The following is a 22103-nucleotide window of genomic DNA, read 5'->3' on the forward strand; positions in this document are numbered from 1 at the left end:
TAGATTTCCCAGACGTGTCGCCAGAAGTTTGGCCCATATTTTTATATCTACGTTAAGTAACGAGATTGGCCTAAAACTACCGCAGAGAAGGGGATCTTTCCCCGGTTTGGGGAGGATGGTTACCGTGGCCTCCAGTGATTGTTTATGAAGGGTTTCACCATTTAGGAGTGCATTGCACCACGTTACCAGGTGGGGTATTAATATATCTGAGAATTTTTTATAATAGCCCACTGGAAAGCCATCTGGGCCAGGACTTTTACCCATGGGCATAGAGGCTAGTAACTTTTTCACTTCTAGTTCGGTGACTGGCTCTAATAAGGTGTCACTTTCTTGGGAGGTTATCTGGGGTAGATTGAGGCCTTTCAAAAACAAGTCTGTTGCTTCTGGTATTGATGGATCTGGGTGATTAGGGTCTGACAGGCCGTATAGTTGCTTATAGAATTTTTGAAATTCTTCTGCAATGTCAGCTGTTTTATGCAGCATATTTCCAGTACTGGATTTGATATTGGGTATGAACATGGACTCTTTCCTTTGTTTAATAAGGGAGGACGTCAGTTTAGAACCTTTATCCCCGTGTGAGTAGTGTTTAAATTGGGCATATTGATAAGCCTTTGCGTTTTGAATGTTTAAATGGTCTTTTAGTTGTGATCTTAGCTGGGTCAGTTCAGTCTGGACTTTTATTGCTCTAGACCGTTTATGGACCGCTTCTTTATCTGCTATCTGAACCAAGAGATCGTGTAGGATCTTTTGTTTCTCTTTTTTAACCCTACTACCTAAGGCTATTAACTCTCCCCGGATAACCACCTTGTGCGTCTCCCACAGTGTCGTCTGGGACATACCTGGTGTCGCATTATCTATAAAGAAGTCCTTTAATTTTTGCTCCAGGATTGAGGTATCTGCTTGTCTATCTAGCAGCGTCTCATTTAAGCGCCACTGTCTAACTGAGGCAGGCAAGCTGGAAAATCTGAGGGCAGCAGAGACTGGGGCGTGGTCAGAGACGGACACAACACCTATGTCAGCCGAGTCCACCATATCCACGGCATTGCTTGACAGTAGGATATAGTCTAATCTTTTATATGATTTGTGTGGGGCCGAGAAGAAGGTGAAGTCCCTAGTATCTGGGTGGGCTAGTCGCCAGACGTCCAGCAGATTCATGTCTGATATGTACCTATTGATGCACCCCAGTGCTGATTGGGTCAATTGGGAGGAGCCGTCAGAAGCATCAATCAAAGGATTCAGTGTGACATTGAGGTCTCCCCCAATCAATCTAATCCCCTCTGCAAACAGATCTAGTTTACTTAGTGTGATCTTGATCCATTGTTTCTGGCCACGGTTAGGGCTGTACAAACTAGCGAGTGTGACCTTTTGTGTACCTATGAGGCCTTTCACAAATATGAAGCGGCCCTCAGGGTCCGTCAGGGTAGATATCAATGTGAATGGTACTTTTCTAGAAATTGCAATACCCACTCCTCTTTTTGCTTTCTCAAAGGCACTGAAATACCAGTGTTGGAAGTATGGGTTCTGAATTTTAGGTACATTTGTTTCTCTAAAATGCAGCTCCTGAAAGAAGCAAATATCTGTATTGTTCTTTTTTAGCAGACGGATGACCTGAGAGCGCTTTTGTGGGGTGTTAAAGCCCCTTACATTATACGTTGTACATTTAATTGACGACATCATTGAGAAAATGGGGTGACTTTGGAACCGGAGAACTCCAGTTATTCACATCGACCGTATCTAGGGAGTGAACTAGTAACATCACAACTAAAGTTTCTGTCAACATGACAAGTATAACAGTGCAATGACTTCCATGCCAGCAACACCGCAGCAGGTCACTTAGCTGCAGCGAAGCGGGCATGAGCAGCCATTTAATCAGGCACATGTACCAGGTCTGTGCCAAGATAACCCTGGTAGGTAGGGGGGGTACAAAGTGGAACCATATCTTCATAATGGTGTCCACATTGCGCCACCTGCTGAACTGGTGCGGGATAGCACCTTACATATTATGGTCTAGGTTGAATGCAGTAAAATAACATTGCAAAGCAGCATGTCTGCTCTGCAGATTACAACAAGAACGGGAACAATTCAGGACTCATGACAGACAGGTATACTTGCAGACTTAAGATGTGATATAATCAAGTAAGAACCTGTCCCTCTATGATGTCTGTGGAGAACTTCATCTGAGGTAAGATAACTCCTCTGTATAGTCTCTAGGACTTCAAGTGTCTCTAGATCTGTGCTGGTTCCTCTTCTTCTGTGGAGCTTTAAGCCATCCTGAGGCCTCTGGGAGATCTGGCAGCTGTGTTCCCATCTCAGCAGACGGCAGCCATGATGGTACATCTAGTGGATCTGTTTGCAGCAGCTCCCAGGCCGCCTGGAGATCTTGTGGCAGGCGAATGGTGCAGCGCTTCCCACCTACAGCAAATGTGAGGCCGAAGGGGAATAGCCATTTATATGGCACCTTGTGATGGCGCAGATGGTCAGTGAGGGGCCGCAGCGCCCTCCTTTTATTCAATGTGGAGGATGCCAGGTCCTGGTAGATAGAGATTTTAGCCCCCTCATATATGATCTCCTTCATATTTCTGGCAGCTTGCATTAAGGCAGCAGTGTCCACATACCTCAGGAGACCGCATACCACGTCTCTGGGGTTCTCTCTCTCTTTTGGCTTCGGCCTGAGCGCTCTATGGATTCTTTCTATTTGAATCTCGGCCGCTCTGGAGCTTCCCAGGAGCAGGGAGAAGATGGCGCCGGCAGCTTCTGGTAAGCCTTCATGTGGGGTGCTTTCAGGCAGGTCGCGGATCCGGAGGTTTTTCCTCCTATTCCGATTCTCCTGGTCTTCTATGAGGGAGTATGCTGTGTCCAGTGAGGCTGCCAGAGCCATGGTGTGATTGCTTGCAGCTCTGATGTAATTCGAGATGGACGCCTGGTTACCTTCCAGTGTTTCCACCCTCGTGCCGATATGCTTCAGGTCAGCTTTAATCTCCTGCAGATCCTGAACCACTGGGGCCAGGGCTGCTGATAAAGCCTGCTGCAGGAACTGCCTGGATATCGGGGCAGCACTTTGTGATGTGGGGCCTGCTGTGTGCTCTGCAGCAGCTTCATCTTCTCCCTCCGAATCCCTGCCCCAGACATCTAGTTCCGGCAGCACCATCTTAGGACCGGCCGGCACAGGAGCTGTAGTTTTCTTGTTGAGATATTTATCCATGTCGGAGGCACCGCGCTCCGGTTTGCTGACTTCAGGTTTCTCTCTGGGTATATATCTACCGACTTTTCCCATTCTTGAGCAAATTAGACCGCTGAATTTACCAGTTAGCAGAGTGGTAAGGAGGAGAGCTCTCCTACATGTGTCCTGCTAGGTCTGCAGCCAGGCTCCGCCCTCCATAGTAGTTATATTCTTGTACATAGGAGCAGTATTATAGTAGTTATAGTCTTATACATAGGAGCAGTATTATAGTAGTTATAGTCTTATACATAGGGGCAGTATTATAGTAGTTATATTCTTGTACATAGGAGCAGTATTATAGTAGTTATATTCTTGTACATAGGAGGCAGTATTATAGTAGTTATATCCTTGTACATAGGAGCAGTATTATAGTAGTTATATTCTTGTACATAGGAGCAGTATTATAGTAGTTATATTCTTGTACATAGGAGAAGTATTATAGTAGTTATATTCTTGTTCATAGGAGCAGTATTATAGTAGTTATATTCTTGTTCATAGGAGCAGTATTATAGTAGTTATATTCTTGTACATAGGAGAAGTATTATAGTAGTTATATTCTTGTACATAGGAGCAGTATTATAGTAGTTATATTCTTGTACATAGGAGCAGTATTATAGTAGTTATATTATTGTACATAGGAGCAGTATTATAGTAGTTATATTCTTGTACATAGGAGGCAGTATTATAGTAGTTATATTCTTGTACATAGGAGCAGTATTATAGTAGTTATATTCTTGTACATAGGAGCAGTATTATAGTAGTTATATTCTTGTACATAGGAGCAGTATTATAGTAGTTATATTCTTGTACATAGGAGCAGTATTATTGTAGTTATATTCTTGTACATAGGGGCAGTATTATGGTAGTTATATTCTTGTACATAGGAGGCAGTATTATAGTAGTTATATTCTTGTACATAGGAGCAGTATTATAGTAGTTTTATTCTTGTACATAGGAGGCAGTATTATAGTAGTTGTGTTCTTGTAAATAGGAGCAGTATTATAGTAGTTATATTCTTGTCAATTTTCTTTTTATTGAGCAGTAATAATAAATGCTTGAAGGATCCAACTCCTTGCGATGACTGCGCAACAGGTAATATGGTACATACAGCATGAGCATACTTTGTACAGAGGCAGTTACAATGTGTACATACATAACATGAAATATACAGCGCAAGTATTGGTCGTGACATAGAACGTGTACATAGTAGTGATAATCCTGTGTACATGAGCATTACATAATTGTTACATTCTTGTTAGCTATACCATGTACATAAGGTTCAATCTTATACAGTAGCTGTGTAACAGATTAGTTGTAAAGCACTCTAAGAACGTCTTATGCACAGCATATAACTGCAGTGCAAATAAAGGTGCCATGTTGTACCATAACATAAGTATTAATCTTAGCATCATGAGTATGTAATACGGGACATTCTCTGTGTTTAGTGATAAACCAGCGATGCAAAGCATCTATACTAAGTGCAGTGGGGGAGCGGGAAGAGGCATGGGGGGAGGGTAGATAAGGATGGAGAAACATGGGTGGGGGGGTGGTAGGGGGAGGTGTGCGGGGGAGTAAGAGGCCTTTCAGTGTAAGGCCCTCCTGTACACGCAAACAACCAATGCCACAGTGTAGTGTACGGGAACTGTAATACCCGTCACTACCAAAGGTCACTTGGTGTGCTGTCATCCCTCCTTAATTATGGAAAGTTGGTATATGTCAGTTTTATAAAATGTCATGTAATGTGTGTATTTCCCTGTTACTGAAACTTGCATGTACAGGCCTGCTAGGGGTGTTATTCCTACTTCTAGTCCATAGAGGGAGCTAGGGAGCCCTAGTTTATATAAGGCCCAGTCAGGGAAGTAGAAGTCAGACGGAGTCTAGTGTCTGTAATCTACAGTTGGAGATTAGACAATGTCTGAGACAAGTCCAGGCCTGAAGCCTGCTGTTCAGGAGAAGATTCCCTCCTGAATTCCCACATGCAGAAGCAGGAATATCTTAGCCTAAGAGCCTGAGGAACCATTCAGAAGCTGGGAGAGACAGAGGCAAAGATCAGAGGAGCCAGAGGTACTGAGAGAAACAGAGGAGGTACTTATAAGAGCCATAATCAAGGATATAAAGCCAGACTTAGGTTAATGGGCCTTGGTGAAGAATTGCTACATTCCAGGATCAGACAGAATTAGAGTGCAAGCTCCTGTGCTGCAAGTCCTGTGTTTAACACTCTGTAATTACCCTGCTGTACTGAATTGCCTGCATCGACCGAATTGCAAAATCGACTGTATGCTGAGGAACTGCGTTTCCAAGATTGTCTCTGCTTAAAACTACTAAAGTTCAAGTTCTGTTTTAATTCCACGTTTCCTCAATTTATTTCTGCTTTCCGCAAACGGCGTGCCACCGTTTACTTGGCACTGGCGTCACGAACTATTTCTAATTCTATACCTGCCCTTGCAGAGAGTCAGCTGTACCAGGTTAGTGTATATTGCACTACTACACCCAGAAACACCTACTACGCACAACTTGAGTACACTGCACCTCTCTTTTGGCGTCACGAACAGGATTCGCACGCTTTATAGTGCAAGAAGCGTGAACTTTGTGCCTTATACAGTTGCCCTGTGACCAAAGTGACAATTTGCCTGTTTATTCAAGTGGACTTTGTGGACTGAAAATTATACCCAAAGTGTACCAAAAATCTCCAAAAAGCGCTGTGCAGTGTTGCGCTACTCAGAGGAAGAAAATCGCCACATTGGAGTGTGGTTTTGTGGACTTTTTACAACCCTGCTTGCTGTCAGTGAATGGACAGCGTTTTGCTAAAGATGGCCACCGGCTGCCTGGAGTGAAGTTTCCCGCGCCGCTGAGGACCTTCGTGGGCGGATCCCTGCAAAGACACAGAGAGTCCCGCCCCTCTTCATCATCGCACCGCCGCGGCCCTGCTTCTTCTACGTCATCGGGTGCTCAGGACGTCCGGAATCTCGCGAGACTTGGCCTGCGCAAGCCCGACGATACCGGTAAGCACCTGTAACCGGAGGGAAAGGGAGTGTTTCGGCCCCTTTAGTCGCCAGCGGCCACCTCTCAATAGACTACCATGTCAGAGCCAGGAGTGCCTGAGCAGCCGGCCCCGGGAGAACTTGCGGCTCCTAATCATCCTACAGCCCCCAGCATGATGCCCTTTACCATGCCGTACTACTTCGGGGCCCCATGGTTCCCTCGCTACAGGGGAGAGACCCATACCCTAAGGGACTTTGACGAAAAGTTGCTGGCACTATTCCGGCTGTACCCTATAAATGCCGAACAGCAAATGGAAATCCTGCTGGCGCAACTGGAGGGAGCTGCCCGCAGGGAAGTGTTATCCTGGCCTGCTACTGAGCGGAGTACTCTAGAACAGATATTCACCCGCCTCAGAGCCACTTTTGAAACTAGGACTGCCTCAGAGATAAAGATGCACTTCTTTGGCAAGAAACAGAAGTCCGGTGAATCCCTCCGTGACTATGCCCTATCGCTTCAGGAGGCTTTAGGGGCTGTAATTCAGATAGATCCCAAAGAGGCTGATAACCGGGACCAGACCCTAAGGGAACAATTTATAACCGGGGTGTCTAGTGAGCAAACAAGGACCCAATTAAAGATGCTGTCCGCCCAGCACCCTAACAGTGCCTTTCTGGACTTTAAAGAACTGGCTATAAAAATTCTGGGGTCAGCAGTGTCTACGGAGTTAAACACCCCAACTGAGTCATCAGCCTGCAGGCCAAAACCGCTTATCACTAACCGAGCTCAGGCCGGTCAAGCTGTTCAAGCTTCAGCTACCGATACTATCGCAATGCTGACAGAGCAAGTAAATCACCTCACCAAAAGTCTTGAGAAAGTGTGCAGAAAAATAGAGGAATGGGAAAAACCCATAATGACAGAAGAAGAGTTCCTGTCACCTCCTAGGCCGTTCCCACCTCCTTACCAAGAGACTCACCCCAGGGATCCTGGGAGGCGCAATAAAAACCGTAAGCGGCCCGTATGTACATACTGCAAAAAGCTGGGACACACAGAATCCACGTGCTGGCAGTTAAACGGGCAACCCCTGAGGCTGAGGACCACCCCTCGGGAGGTAGAACACTAGGTCCAGAGGATCCAAATTGGATGCCACGGTATGTAGGATCCCATCCTAAAATCAATATAGAGATCAACGTTGTCCCCTTTGAAGCCCTATTAGATACTGGGTCTCAAGTCACTACTATTCAGCTGCCTGCATTTGAAAAGTTCTGGGACACCAACCAGTTGACCCAGCCGCCTGAATCCTGGGTGGAGATTATCGCCAGCAATGGCAAACCAGTAAAGATTCACGGATACTGGGAACCCACCCTGCAGGTGGGGGAAGTAACCTTACCACAACAGGGGGTGATAGTAGTGCAGGCCGGCGACAGAGGAGGACATCCTGTCATCCTAGGCACCAATGTCTTCAAAAACTGTTATTCAGAAATACTGGCCGTATTACACCAGACTTTACCCACTGCTTCCTCTGCAACCAAGAGGGTGATTCAGAAGACTATTACTGTGTTAAGTGCCCAGCAGAGGTTTGCTAATGGGAAAGGAGAAATTTGTACTGCCAAGATTCGTGATATTAAGCCTGTGACTTTGCCTCCTAATTCTCAAACTCTCTTATGGTGCCGTGCTGTCCTGGGAGTCGAAGGCCGAGATTATCCAGCCCTGGTGGAACCAATCCAGATGGAGGATTATCCTTATGTGAGAGCTGCCAAGTGCCTGGTGAACGTCTCCCAAGGTAAAGTACCTGTCCGTCTGATTAACCTGAGTAATCATCCTGTTGCGCTTACTAAGCATTGCCGTGTTGCCCAGCTGTCCCAGGTGTCCTTCCAAGACATCATTCGTCTTCCAGTGACAGAAAAGCCGCCAGCTGCAGACAGCGGATGTTCGCCGGTGACCCAGCCACAAGTGCCCTGGTGGGAAGAGCTCCATTTAGGGGACGAGACTACCCCCCAACATCAACAAGAAGGGATTCTTCAGCTTGTCAAGGAGCACCACCAGGCCTTCAGTAAGCATGCCACTGATTATGGAGAGGTGAGTGCCATACAACACACCATACCTACTGGCTCTCATCCTCCTATCAAGGAGAGATACAGACCTTTACCGCCTACTTCATATCAGACTGTAAAGGAAATGATCCAGGAGATGAAAGACTCTAATGTAATCCGGGACAGCCGTAGTCCGTGGGCGGCACCCCTGGTCCTTGTAAAGAAGAAGGACGGTGGTATCCGTTTTTGTGTGGATTATAGGAAAATTAATCAAATAACCCACAAAGATGCGTACCCACTGCCCCGCATTGAGGAGTCACTAACTGCTTTGGGCTCCTCTGCCTATTTCTCCACGTTGGACTTGACCAGTGGCTACTGGCAGGTACCCATGGCCCCTGCAGATAGGGAAAAGACTGCTTTCACTACTCCCATGGGCCTGTTTGAGTTCAATTGTATGCCGTTCGGGCTATGTAATGCCCCAGGAACTTTCCAGAGACTAATGGAGCGGTGTTTGGGTCACAAAAATTTCGAAACAGTGCTGCTGTATCTAGATGATGTCATTGTGTACTCAAAAACATATGAAGACCATCTGAAACATTTGGCAGAAGTATTTGAAATCCTTATCAAATATGGCTTGAAGGTAAAGCCATCCAAGTGTCACCTGCTCAAACCTGCAGTAAGATACCTGGGGCATGTGGTAAGTGGAGAGGGCGTGCAACCTGACCCTGATAAGTTAGCAGCTGTCCGTAATTGGCCGGTTCCTACTACCGTCAAAGAGGTGAGGAGTTTCCTTGGTTTTGCCGGCTACTATAGACGTTTTATCCCCCATTTTGCTCAAATAGCTGATCCTATCCAGGAACTCTTAAGGGGGCAACCCAAAAAGAGTCCTAGAACTCCTGTGCCCATTGAGTGGAATGAGGAAAGAGAGATAGCGTTCCAATTGCTAAAAAAGAAACTGACCGAGCCTCCTGTGTTAGGTTATCCAGATTATAGCAAGCCTTTCCATCTGTATACCGATGCTAGCAAGCGAGGCCTGGGAGCTGTGTTAGCCCAAATCCAAGAGGGAAAAGAGAGAGTGATAGCATATGCAAGCCGCTCCCTGAAAGGAGCTGAGAAAAATGACCAGAATTATAGTTCCTTCAAACTAGAGTTCCTGGCATTAGTGTGGGCGGTGACAGAAAAATTCAAGGATTATCTAGCCGCCACCCCGTTCATTGCATTCACTGACAATAACCCTCTGGCACATCTCAATACAGCTAAATTGGGGGCCTTGGAGCAGAGATGGGCCTCTCGCCTTGCCAACTATAATTTCTCTGTAAAGTATCGTGCTGGACGTACTAATGATAATGCTGATGCTTTATCCAGGCTTCCCACAGAGACAGCTCCTGATGATGTGCGAGATGATTGGGAAGATGTAGAGATGCCGGCTTTCTATAACAAATTTGCTCAACAGGATCAGGCTCGAGCTACCAATAACAGAGCTGCAGTTCCTTCATCCTCCAATAGGCCTGAACCTAAAGAAGAAAGGTGGGTGAAACTACAGTCTGAAAGTAGAGTGCTGGGTGAGCTGTTGGACTTCATTACTAGTGGCAGAGCCCCTGAGAGGATTCGGCGTAAGAGTGCAGATCCTGAGCTCATCAAACTGTGGAGACAGCGCCATCAACTCTTCATACAAAAAGGCCTATTGCTACGGAGAAGCCTAGACCCAGTGTCCAACGAAAGAGTACACCAGATTCTCATACCCCGACGAGATGCAGGTATGGTGTTGGAGATGTACCACAATCAATCCGGTCACTTTGGGGTCCAAAAGACTGAGGCTACTATCCGCCAGCGGTTTTACTGGGTGGGCATGAGAGAAGACATGGAGAAGTGGTGTCGAGAGTGTGTAGCCTGTGCCTTGAAACGAAGTGAGCACCATGATCAGAGGGCACCACTGAGACCCATTGTAAGTACCCGTCCTCTTGAACTTGTCGCCATCGACCATGTAAAACTGGAGCCTAGTCGCTCAGGGTATGCTTATGCCATGACTATTATTGACCATTTCACAAAGTTTGTTGTAGCAGTGCCTGTGAGAGACCAGACAGCCAAGACTACAGCCGAAATGTTCTGGAAGCACTTCCTCCTGCCCTATGGATGTCCAGAAAAGATCCTCACCGACCAAGGACCTGCTTTTGAGTCTCATCTGTTCCATGAACTGTGCCGCTTACACAACTGTAAGAAGATCCGGACAACGGCCTACCATCCTCAAGGTAACGGATTATGTGAAAAAATGAATCAGACCTTGATAGAGATGCTCAGGGCCGTGCCTCCTGAAAACAGAGGAGATTGGCCCAGTCTGTTGCCACAGCTCATGTTCACATACAATCATACCATACATTGTTCCACCGGGTATACCCCTTTTTACTTGATGTTTGGGCGCCAAGGGACATTGCCTGCTGATCATTCATTGGACATACACGTACCTGATTGCATTAACCCATTACCTAACACCGACTGGGTTGCTGAGCACCAAAGGCGATTGGATGCCGCCAAAGCCATTGTTCAGGAACGTATGGACTTTGCTAGAGACCGACAGCAGAGAGACTATGATCAGGCAGCCCATGCAGAACCCTTGACCATAGGGGCCGTGGTATGGTTAAAGAATAACCGCCGTACCAGTAAATTGGACAGTAAATGGGAGCGAAGTCCTTATGTTGTCACTGCAATCCCAAATGTTGGAAATCACACTTATGAGATCACCCGGGAAGACAAGGGATCCCAAATTGTACACCGAAACCGGTTGAAGCTCTGCCTGACACCAGAACCTAGTGCCGAGAGTTCTGGATCTGAATATCCTGTGTCAGAGTCAGCAATACAGCCCGAGGATCCTATGCAGGCTGTTAGTAATCTGAGGTATGACGCTGATCCCATGCATTGGCTTCTGACACCTTGGTTGAACTTGCTGGTGCCTGCTCCGGCACCTACCGTAGCTTCACCTCCAGAAGAGCCGGTTCAAGATGCCCCGGATCCAGTTCCCCCTCTCGTGGATATTGTTGTTCCAGTTGTTCCTGACCAGGGTCTCGCTGATGGAGACCCTCCTGTTGCTCCTGTCTCTTATTCTTCGTTGCTCAGGGAAGAGGAGACCCCCGTACTGAGAAGGTCCACCCGGATGACCAGGGGACGCCCGCCAGTCCGTTTAGGAGACTTTGACTATTCTGGTGGTGTCTCCTCCCAAACCGTTGCTACTGGGAATACCTTGTTGGACATTTGTGCGCAAGAATGGACTCCCCCACGTGAGCCCTTGCCTGTGCTACACCCACAGGAAACCCCTGGGTAGTTCCGTTGTTATACTGTTTTATCCATTTTACTGTTTTATCATGGACTTATTCATTGTCATGGACTATCCTGGTTATAATGTTACGCTGTGCCAGGTCAGCGCCCCCGTTCCATTCATTATCCTGAGAGAAGAGAACGACGCCCCTTGTCACTGCCCTGCACCTTTGCCAATTGGACCTGATGTAAATGCAGATGAATTGCATATATGATTGCCTGCATGTCTCTTTTTCTATTTCAGGTAGAGATTCCAGTTGGGCGACCCATGATGGAGTACGAGGGCGTACTCAGCTTAAAGCAGTGGGGTATGTAGTGTACGGGAACTGTAATACCCGTCACTACCAAAGGTCACTTGGTGTGCTGTCGTCCCTCCTTAATTATGGAAAGTTGGTATATGTCAGTTTTATAAAATGTCATGTAATGTGTGTATTTCCCTGTTACTGAAACTTGCATGTACAGGCCTGCTAGGGGTGTTATTCCTACTTCTAGTCCATAGAGGGAGCTAGGGAGCCCTAGTTTATATAAGGCCCAGTCAGGGAAGTAGAAGTCAGACGGAGTCTAGTGTCTGTAATCTACAGTTGGAGATTAGACAATGTCTGAGACAAGTCCAGGCCTGAAGCCTGCTGTTCAGGAGAAGATTCCCTCCTGAATTCCCACATGCAGAAGCAGGAATATCTTAGCCTAAGAGCCTGAGGAACCATTCAGAAGCTGGGAGAGACAGAGGCAAAGATCAGAGGAGCCAGAGGTACTGAGAGAAACAGAGGAGGTACTTATAAGAGCCATAATCAAGGATATAAAGCCAGACTTAGGTTAATGGGCCTTGGTGAAGAATTGCTACATTCCAGGATCAGACAGAATTAGAGTGCAAGCTCCTGTGCTGCAAGTCCTGTGTTTAACACTCTGTAATTACCCTGCTGTACTGAATTGCCTGCATCGACCGAATTGCAAAATCGACTGTATGCTGAGGAACTGCGTTTCCAAGATTGTCTCTGCTTAAAACTACTAAAGTTCAAGTTCTGTTTTAATTCCACGTTTCCTCAATTTATTTCTGCTTTCCGCAAACGGCGTGCCACCGTTTACTTGGCACTGGCGTCACGAACTATTTCTAATTCTATACCTGCCCTTGCAGAGAGTCAGCTGTACCAGGTTAGTGTATATTGCACTACTACACCCAGAAACACCTACTACGCACAACTTGAGTACACTGCAACAGCATATAGGGTAAGCTGATTTTGCCACATAACTACTATGTGATACAGGTTGAAGAGCATTCTTGGGTAGATGAGTCAGGTGCGGAAGGACAAAGCAATATTCTATTCAGTTGGGACCTGGCTAGGTCCTAGAGCTAGGGATCTGAACGCCAACCAAGGTCTCCACATCCTCAGGTGACTCTCGTGCTGTCTGGCTTCCCAGCTCGCTAGCTCCTCCAATTGACATATCTGGTCAACCATAGTTATCCAGTGTGGAATTGTTGGGGGGTCTTCGCTAAGCCATCTCTGTGGTATGAGTAGCCTCGCAGCTTGTATTAGGTGGGTACAGTGGCGACTCTAGGAACAATATATAGGGGGGGCACAAAGATACCACAGTCAAAAATGGGGGGGCAAAAACAAAATAAGTATATATAAATAAGATTACAAAATACGAGAGAATTGCGGTCTGCAGGGATACATTTATAATAAAACAATTTACTTACAAAAGAAGCTATTCAGTCGTCTGCTGTGCCGTCCTCTGCTTGCTTCCGCGGATTCTTTCCCCTTCTTTCTGTCTCTCGTCAGTGCGCAGGCGTACTGTTATGGGGGATCTGTGAAGACACACTGTTATGGGGGCATCTGTGGATGACACTGTTATTATGCCTCTCATTAGCCCTCATTATGCCTCTCATCACTCCCATATCAGCCCCCATGCCTCTCATTAGCCCCCATATCAGCCCTTATGCCTCATTAGCCCCCATTATTCCTCTTATTAGCCCCTATTATGCCTCTTATCACCCCCATATCAGCCCCCATGCCTCTCATTAGCCCCCATATCAGCCCTGATGCCTCATTAGCCCCCATTATAAGCCATTATGCCTCATTAGCCCACATTATGCCTATTAGCCCCCATATGCCTAATTAGCTCCCATATGCCTCATTAGCCCCTATTATGCCTCTTATTAGCCCCCATTATGCCTCATTAGCCCCCATATGCCTCATTAGCCCCCATTATGCCTCTAATAGTCTAATTAGCCCCATTGTGTCTCTAATTAGCCCCCATGATGCCTCTCATTACCCCCCATTATGCATCTTATTAGCCCCCATATGCCTCATTAGCCCCATTATGCCTCTAATAGCCTAATTAGCCCCCATATGGCTCCAATTAGCCCCCATTATGCATCTCATTAGCCCCCATTATGCCCCCAGCAGCCTCATTTTTTATAAAATAAAAAACCACTTACCTCTCCTGCTCCTGGACGGACACCGCCTGCAATTTTCTTTCTCCTTAGTCGACTGTGCTCTGAACTGGCGCACACAGCGTGAGGTCACAGAGCGCCCTCACGCTGTGCGCAGCCCTGCACAGCCGACAGCCGAGGACCAGGAAGTGGTAAGTACAGAGCGTTTACCACTTCCTGGTCCTTCGTTACTAATGAGCGCTTCCATAATGGAAGCGCTCATTAGAAAATCAGCAGGGGTGCATCCGGGGGGGCAAAGAATAACTTTTCCCCCCCTCGCCCCCCTGTAGCGACGCCACTAGGTGGGTAGCTAAATTCTTTTTAGAAGGAAACAGGGCGGGCGTGGGAAGCCAGAGGAGCACCAATTCTGGAGACACCGGGACAGGAGTGATCACTAATTAATTATGTCTGATATTTTCTCCCAGTATGGGCGAATTTTCGGATATGCCCAGAAAATATGTGTCCGTGTGCCTACATCTTCTTTGCATCTCCAGCAAAGATCCGTGCTGCTGAGTCCTTTCAGGAACAGCTGCTTGGGGGTTTGGTACCATTGTGCAAGTACTTTATATGAGTGTTCTTGCACCTTAACACATCGCGAGAAGCCGTGAGAGTGCGCATGTATGCGAAGAGTGTCAGTTTCAGTAAACTCCATGCCCAGCTTGGTGGCCCAAGTTTTTAGGTATTGCGGGGACCCTACGGGATTTGGAATGTTCAATGCAATAAAGAGCTTTGAAATTAGCTTGCGTGGGAGTTTCTCGAAGTTTAGCAGTTTTTCGAACCAGGTCAGCTCTATCGTAGATTTTTTGGCATCTAGCAATGGCTTACTAATGGAGTTGTACTCTAGAGAGTCTATAAAGTTACTAGAGGTCAACACATGGTTCAAAGAATGGTGTTGCTCCTGATGCCCCTTCTAGAAATTCAGCCGTGGTGAACTTGCGAAGTTTGTGCCATGCTGGCGAGATATGGTCTGCCTTTGGTCTGACAGCGAATATTGTAAGGTCAGCTGGCATAGTTGGAGATGGGGAATGAAGTAGACATTGGTCTTTGTTGAGTTGCCTAATAACCAAAACTGTGCCTCTAAGTAAGACCCGGGAGTGTAGTGAGGAGGAGCTCAGCCCCCATAGTCCAGCTCTCTGCACCCTGGTGAGTTGGGAAATCTCCAGGTCATTGCCTAGGGTGTGAAAGTTTGGAACCTGTAGCCATCTTTTCAGGTGAATGGCTTTGTAATATAGTTGGGCATCTGGAAGGGACATTCCACCTTGGTTTTTCCTTAATATTAGACTGCGACGTGCCAATCTGGCGCCCCTCCCCCCCCCCCATAGAAATATGCTGAACAGCCTTCTAATCTGGGTAAAGAAGGAGGAGGGGAGGAAGACAGGCAGCATCTGCATGACATATAGGATCTTGGGCATGATAAATGCTTTTAGCAGATTTTTACGGCCCATCCATGAGATGTATGGAATGCGTAATGTGTGGAGTTGTTGCTGGACTTCCGTCAGTATTGGTGCATAATTTAGCTGGAATAATTTATCTAGTATAGAGGGGATCTTAATGTCCAAATAAGATGGATGGGATTTTTGCCAAATAAAAGGGGTTGTGGACTTGAGGAGGGGGATCAATTTCAATGGGGGCGAGACATTCATGGCTTCCGATTTGGAGTAATTCACTTTAAAGTTGGAGACCCTTCCATATTGCTCGAAGAGAGATAACAGATGCGGGAAGGCCTCGACTGGGTTGGAGACCATCACCAATAGGTCATCTGCATAAGCCGCATTAAGGTATTCCATATGGTCATTCTTAGTCCTAACTCCTTTAATACCTGGATGGTCCCTGATAGCTTGAAGTAGTGTTTCCATGACTAGGATGTACAGTGCAGGTGATAAAGGGCAACCCTGGCGCGTCCTATTCCTTATGGGGAAGGGAGGGGACAGGGTACCATTTACTCTAATTCGGGCGCTAGGGTCACCATATAGCGTCATGATTGCATCCTGAAACTGTACAGGGATACCAAACTTATGAAGCGTTTTCCTCATGAATTCCCAGCTGACCCGGTCAAAGGCCTTCTCCGCATCTATACCTAGTAAGACCATGGGAGGCGTTTTTTTTTATAGCCAATTGAATGGCTGATATTATTCTGCAGGAGTTATGGCTACCTTCCCTGCCTGGCACTAATACGAGTGACTAATAGTTTTGCCCAAATTTTGATGTCTACATTTAAAAGCGATATCGGCCTATAGCTGCCACAGAGTTTAGGGTCTTTGTCGGGCTTAGGAAGGATCGTAACAGTGGCTTCGAGATACTGCTTATGCAACCGGGGTGGTTCGAAGCAGTTCCCATGCTGCAGGTAAGTCGTGCATCTCTTGCCATCAGAAGAGAAGGTGAGGCCGAAAGGGAATAACCATTTATATGGTGTTTTTGTGGCCCTCAGGTGGTCTGTGAGCGGCCGCAGGGCCCTCCGTTTATTTTATTGTCGAAGGCGCGAGGTCCTGGAACAGGAGTATCTTGGCCCCTTCATATAGGGGGTCCTTATGTTCTCTAGCTGCTTTAAGTATCGCAGCTGTGTCCACATATCGTAGCAAGCCGCAGACCACATCTCTTGGCGGATCGTTGTCCTTGGGCTTGGGCCTGAGCGCTCTGTGTATACGCTCAATACAGATCTCGGCTGCTCTGTCAGCACCTAGTAGACCGGAGAAAATGGTGGTTTCTGCCTCAGGTAACGCTTCATGGATTACATGCTCTGGTAGGCCTCGCAGGCGGATGTTCTTCCTTCTACTGCGGTTTTCCTGGTCCTCTATGAGGGCGTAAGCATTATCCAAAGAGTTAGCGTATGCAGCACTGTTATCACCCAGGGTACGGGCGAAGGTAAGAATGGCCGCTTGTATGTGCTCCAACTTCTCCACACGGTGCCCTATGTGCTTAATGTCGCTCTTGATCTCGTGAGGTCTTGTAGCACCGGAGCTAATGCCGACGACAGAGCTTGTTGTATGAACTGGCGCGAGATGGGCGCGGGGTTATTTGTGCTGGCCCCAGCTTCCAGATCAGAGGAGGCCCCTTCAGTTCCCTCCGTGTCAAGCGCCCAGTCCTCATGTTCAGGCGGCGCCATCTTGGTAGCGCATATGGCCGGAGGCTTCTTATTCAGGAATTTCTCCATGTCCAGGACTCCACTATCTTGTTTAGGAGGTTCTGGCTTGTCTCTAGGGATGTATTTTCCAACTTTTCCCATTCTTTGACTGGCTAGGGTAGCGAAATTTACCAGTTTGCAGGGTCACTGGGAGAGGAGCTCTCTCACATGTGTCCGACTCAGTAGGCAGTCAGGCTCCGCCCCCCATAGTAGTTATATTCTTGTACATAGGAGCAGTATTATAGTAGTTATATTCTTGTACATAGGAGCAGTATTATAGTAGTTATATTCTTGTACATAGGAGCAGTATTATAGTAGCTATATTCTTGTACATAGGAGGCAGTATTATAGTAGTTATATTCTTGTACATAGGAGGCAGTATTATAGTAGTTATATTCCTGTACATAGGAGCAGTATTATAGTAGTTATATTCTTGTACACAGGAGGCAGTATTATAGTAGTTATATTCTTGTACATAGGAGCAGTATTATAGTAGTTATATTCTTGTACATAGGAGGCAGTATTATAGTAGCTATATTTTTGTACATAGGAGTTAGTATTATAGTAGTTATATTCTTGTACATAGGAGGCAGTATTATAGTAGTTATATTCTTAATCAAATTTCTTTTTATTGAAGAAAACGCAAATAGTCATGTGACAATTCAATCACTTAAATACCAGGCGCAGCTGGACAAATGCTTATTCACTAAGCGCATCAATTCAAGTGCAGTGGCGACATGACTCAATAACACATTAACATGTGCATAAAAGTAATTAATACGGAAAAGTAAAGACAAGACATGGGAAGAGGGGAGGGGGAAAAGGAGGTAAGGGGGGGGGGGGGTAATAGATGTCTATCATATGCTTCGTGTGAATCTAGAAGTTACGATAAAGCTTCCAAGGGGACCATGTTTTGATAAACTTTGCTCTAGAGTGAGTCTCCCAGTGTGCAAGCTCCTCAAACCGGTAAAGCTGATCCACCTTCTCGGTCCACATCAAGAGGGATGGAGGAGAATCATTTCTCCATAACAATGGAATCAATAGGCGAGCTGCTGTTATAAGCATAGTCGGTAGATTTAACCTTGAGGGGGTCAGCGTGTCATTAGGACACCATAACATTAGGAGCTTTGCGTCTAATCTAACCTGGTTTTTACAGATCTTATTTATAGTAGTTTCGATCTCTATCCAGAAAGGCCGGATCTTTTCACAATTCCACCATATATGAGAAAGAGAACCAACATCTCCTCCGCACCTCCAGCAACGGTCGGGGATATCAGGATTGATCTTATGAAGATATTCTGGTGTTTTATACCATCTTGTGAGCAATTTGTATGAGTTAGCTTGTATCTTAATGCAACGGTTGAATCCATGTGAGTGTGTGAGGATAAAAGCTTTCTCAGGTTCTGACAAAGTTATGGATAACTCCTTCTCCCAGGCTGAGAGAAACCACAGATCTGGAGGGGCGGAGGAGAGCAGCTCCTTGTATAATGTGGAGAGAGGCTTCCGCGGGCGTTGGCCTACTGAAATCTTCCCCTCCATCCATGAGGGATCATTTGTGGGTCGTGGGACCTTTTCAATAAGCTTTAGGTCCTTTTTAAAGGCCATAACTGCCAAAAAGGAGGCCTTTTGGACCTTTGGAAGAGCGAAAACATCACTCCAATTTAAAGCACCAGACTCAGATATAATATCTTGTAACCTTAAGCTAGATAGTAGGGCCCAAATTCCTGATGGTGCAGTGGTGGCGGGATGAATATGGGCCTGAAGCAGGTGCAGGGGGATATTCATACTAGGGAACTTAAGAACTGAGGCCTGATATAATTTCGACCACTCTAGCAGTAAGCCCTTCCACAAAGGCGAGGCATAAATGTTATTAGCAGTACTTTTCCGCAAACCCCATAAGACCAGTTTATCTTTATAGGTGAGCATATCACACTCCAATTGGGAGACAAGATTGAGAGGGCGCCAGGAGAGGAGGCTTAGAGCTCTGCTTATCATTGCCGCTTTATAGTAAAGGGATATGTCTGGCAGGCCGAAACCCCCCAATCTTCTCTCCCGAGTGAGGGTGGTGTATGCTATTCTGGGGGACTTGCCTGACCATACAAATGCTGAGAAGATTCTGCGGACCTCCACAAAGAAGGAATGGGGTAGCCAAATTGGTAGTGTTTGAATGAAGTAAAGTAGTCTAGGGACAATGAAGGCTTTAATATAATTCTTCCTTCCAATCCACGAAATGAACGGGAGTTTTAGGGATTGCAGGTGTGCTCTAATGGATCTAAGTAAAGGGGCTTGATTAAGCTCGTAAAGGTCCTCAGGATTCGCTGATATATGGGTGCCCAAAAATGGGATTGACTTGGGGGCCCACGAAAATGCCGTGGAGCGTTTGATCATTTCTATGGAAGTGGCTGAGCAGGAAATATTTAGGGCCTGTGACTTACCATAATTGATCTTGAAATTAGAGACCAAACCATATTCCTCAAAAAGAGCTTGGAGCCTGGGAAATGAGGTTGTGGGATTGGACGTGATGACTAAGAGATCGTCTGCAAAGGCAGCTGTCATATGGGTATGAGATCCCAAGGTGATCCCTTGGATGTCCGGATCTTGCCTAATTTTAGCCAGCAGTGTCTCCATAACAATAACAAAAAGGGCCGGTGATAGTGGGCAGCCTTGCCTCGTCCCATTGGTAATGGGGAAGGTTGGAGAGAGTGTGCCATTGATCCGAATCCTGGCAGAGGGGAGCGAATAGAGTGAGAAGATGGACTGGATGAACTGGTCCGGAAGGCCAAATTTTGACAGTGCCCGAGACATAAAATGCCAGTTGATCCTGTCAAAGGCCTTCTCTGCATCTGTACTGAGAAGGGCTAGCGGTATAGAATTCTGCCGAGCATGCGTGATTAAGTGTATGACGCGGACCGTGTTTTCACTCCCCTGTCTGCCAGTGACGAATCCCACCTGTTCCCTATTAATAATGTCAGGGAGAACCGACTGGATCCGATGAGCCAGAATCTTAGCCCACCATTTCACGTCAGTGTTCAAAAGCGAAATAGGGCGATAGCTCCCGCAGTTTAGGGGGTCCTTATTTTCTTTGTGAATTACCGTGATATGGGCCGAAATCGATTGTGGGGGGAGGGAGCCCCCTTGGAGCAAGTAATTACAAAGGATGTTAAAATGTGGGATCAGGATGTGCTTAAAGGTTTTGTAGTAGGAGATGGTAAAGCCGTCAGGGCCTGGGCTTTTCCCGGAAGGTATGGAGGAGAGGACCTTGCTGATTTCAGAGTCTGTGATAGGGGACAAGAGTTGGGCCGACTGTGATGGGGTGATAGTAGGCAGCTGGAGGGAGGAGAGGAATTTCTCAGTTGCTTCCCCTATTTGGGCTGGCGAGAGTTGGTTTGGTGGCTCTAAGTTATATAGGTCCCTATAGAAGGCACAAAAAGAAACTGCTATGTCTGGGGTGCTTTTATGTACCGTACCATTAGCATCCTTGACAGCTGCGATAAAGGAATCGGCTTTCTGTTTTTTAACTAAGGCTGACATTAGCCTATTCCCCTTATCTCCGTGGGCATATGACCGAAATTTGGCACGTAAAAGTAGTTTGGCTGATGTGACATTCAGCAAATTCTTAAGCTTTGTGCGAGCCTCCGAGAGGTCCGAGGCACATCTAAGGGCCTGCGAGTTTTTGTGCGTTATTTCTAGCGCTTGTATCTGGGAGAGGAGGGCCGCCACTGCTTGGTTCCGCTGCTTTTTAATATGAGCCCCTAAAGCTATCAGCTCACCTCTCAGAACCGCCTTGTGGGTCTCCCAAGTGATGGAGGGGGAGGGCGCGTCCGGGCCTAGGGGGTTAAGTGTGAAAAATTCTGTTATGATAGAGGACAATTTAGCGACATGGGAAGGGTCAGAGATAATGGTGTCATTAATACGCCAATTCCATTCCCTCTTTGGGAGGTCCTGCAGAGAAACGCTCAGGAATACCGGGGCATGGTCAGACAGGGTGATGTTCCCTATGTGGGATCGGATAGCCCTATTAGCATGGGTTTTAGACAGAAATAGATAGTCAAGTCTATGGTAGGAGGATTTAGCAGCTGAGTAGAAGGTGTAGTCCTTACTAGAGGGGTTTGTGGTGCGCCAAATATCTATAACACCAAGCCTATGTAAGGCGAGTTTGAGGCGCCGTAAGCGTACATGTGTAATGGCGGACTTCCCATTTGAGGAATCTATGGAAGGCTCCAGGGTGACATTGAAGTCGCCTCCTAGAATCACCATACCTTCCTTAAAGCTGGATAACAAGCCAAGGGTCTGAACGAGCCAAGCAACCTGCCCTCTGTTGGGAGCATATACAGTTGCCAGGGTAACAGGGGTGTCAGCGATAGTGCCTTAACAAACAGGTAACGACCCTCAGGGTCCGAGGAGACGGCAAAGTGCTTGAAGGGGAGCTGTTTGTGGATCGCTATGCTGACACCCCTTCTAGCCGAACCATACGTGCTATGGAACCATTGGGAACACCTTTTGGGGGGCAATTTGGGGGTCTTACCCTCTCTGAAGTGGGTTTCCTGGAAGAATGCTATAGACACTTTATCCCTTTGTAAAAGGGCCAGGATTTGGGACCGCTTGCAAGGCTCGTTCATTCCCCGGGCGTTCAGGGAGGATATCACAACGGACGACATTCTAAAATAGAGAAAAAAAATCAGCATCTACATAGCCTCTAAATGACATCTGACTACAATGGGGAGGGTGAGACACAAGAGGGAAGGAGGGGAGACAAACGGTTAATGAACACAACAATAGTGCAAACAAAGCTTGTAACAGAAGCTCCACTGAGCACCTGACTGTGAGGCGACCCTTTCTCATCACGGCTACCAGCCGGGGTCTGTCAGGTGGGGGGTCCCGCAGAGCTAGAGAGGGCCAATGACTGACCATCAAAAGGGGAAGGGTGACCCGTAGGTAAAGCCGGGTTAACCCCTGCAAACTAAGGTGAGAGCAGGGAGTGGGAAATGACCAGACCATGGTAATAACCATAAA

The sequence above is a fragment of the Bufo bufo genome, chromosome 5 (assembly GCF_905171765.1).
Source record: "Bufo bufo chromosome 5, aBufBuf1.1, whole genome shotgun sequence".
Lineage (NCBI taxonomy): Eukaryota > Metazoa > Chordata > Amphibia > Anura > Bufonidae > Bufo > Bufo bufo.